The sequence below is a fragment of the Sinocyclocheilus anshuiensis genome, unplaced genomic scaffold (assembly GCF_001515605.1).
Source record: "Sinocyclocheilus anshuiensis isolate Anshui unplaced genomic scaffold, SAMN03320099.WGS_v1.1 scaffold1170, whole genome shotgun sequence".
NCBI classification, from domain to species: Eukaryota; Metazoa; Chordata; class Actinopteri; order Cypriniformes; family Cyprinidae; genus Sinocyclocheilus; species Sinocyclocheilus anshuiensis.
The window spans coordinates 190,912-192,380 of NW_015538055.1; the positions used below are offsets into that span (position 1 = coordinate 190,912).

General features: G+C 38.5%; 1 protein-coding gene across 3 annotated transcripts in view; it reads left to right on the forward strand.

The window, feature by feature from the left end:
* The first annotated feature begins 476 nt into the window (after positions 1-476).
* Positions 477-1,469, forward strand: part of LOC107682503 (glycerophosphodiester phosphodiesterase domain-containing protein 5-like) — a 58,060-nt gene continuing 57,067 nt past the window's right edge. For 2 of the 3 annotated variants that reach the window (XR_001633515.1, XM_016478729.1), the window contains exon 1: positions 478-813. The gene's annotated coding sequence lies outside the window, so the exon portion shown is untranslated. Of the gene's footprint in view, positions 814-1,469 lie in introns of all 3 variants that reach the window. The other variant, XM_016478724.1, reaches the window with a different exon arrangement.

Consider the following 1,469-nt stretch of genomic DNA (forward strand, 5'->3'; position numbering starts at 1 on the left):
AACAAGCAAGAATACAAAAAAAAAAAAAAGAATGAAAAAAGTTTATACAAATATCTGTATAAAATAACTATACATAGGAGTACTACATTAAAAGTCTTTGTTTGAATAAGACTGCATAAGGATTCAACATATTTAAAAAAAAATCCACCACTGCATTAGATTTCCTAGCTCTGTATTGGTCAAATTCTCTTTTAAACTGTCCGAATTGTGATTTCTTCTTTGACCACTTACAATTATTAACAATAATATTAACAATAACTTACAAGTAATAATACAATTATTAATGTAATTTACAAATAAATAATAAATACTCTAAAATATAATGTTGTGTTTCAAACTTGAAGCATTGAAAAATAATTTGCCTCTATACTTTAGATAGAAGAATCATCAGACTGGACAGTAGGGAGCACAATAAGACAGAGCAGCATGTGGCCCCGCCCACATCGCACCAGCCCCGCCCATAAGCAATCGGCAGCACTGGTGCTGTCTCGCTCCCGTAAGCACGAACGCAGGTACAGCAGCACTCATCTGACAACACAAAGAACTCCTGGAGCAGAGCAAACAAACAGCTTGTCCTTTTAATTCAGAAACTTGTTATTGTTTCTAAACATGCTTGTCGTGTCCGCCGGTGCGAGTGCCTTTTAAATTGGTCTCATATTCTTTTAACGTCCTTCGGTTGAGTTGCTGTGTCAGTTAGCTACCTGTCCCGTTAGGTGTGGAAGGAAGGAAGGAACGCGCACACACACACACACAGGAAACGTTCCTCTAAAGTTCACTTGCTGAACAGCTACAGGGCAAACGCGTCTCGACAAGGTAAGAAAACTTCTGCTCTTTTAAATGATTGGTTTAATCGCTGACCACTATTAGATGGTGAACTGTTAATGTATGGTATTAATGTAAAGCCATTCGTGTAGTGTAATAATTTGTGTAATATTAAAAGGCAATCAGTTCTAGGCAATCAGTGCTAGGACGCAGAGGGTTATCTAATGTTGACGGTGCGATGGGGGTCTCGGAAATCCCCAGCAATGGGAGAAGGAAAAGGTTTGAGGGGCTTTCAAACATTTCAGTCACCACGAAAGTTAGATTACGAGTTCGGTAAACGCCCTTTAATAACAGAAATCACGCTGTAACCATAGCAGCAGTAGGCTATGGCGTTTTGGCTTTTCGTTGGGATTATCATCATACTTCGTCCTTTCAATAAAGATTTACATATTACAAAATATGTCACAAAAGACTTGAGTGATTTGTTTTGAATGCTTTTACGTTTAGTTAACTGTGCAAGGAGCGCCAAAAGACATTTTGCGTCGCCCGAACATCAATAGATTGTGTGGTCATAATGTTATGCTTTATGACAGGGCTTATTCAGTTAGTTTCATTTGAGGGCCGGTGTTCTGACGATTTGTGCTACCCTGTCAGATTTTGCTACCTCCCATTAAAACAGATGGTAGCATAATTCGATAGCGAAAAGT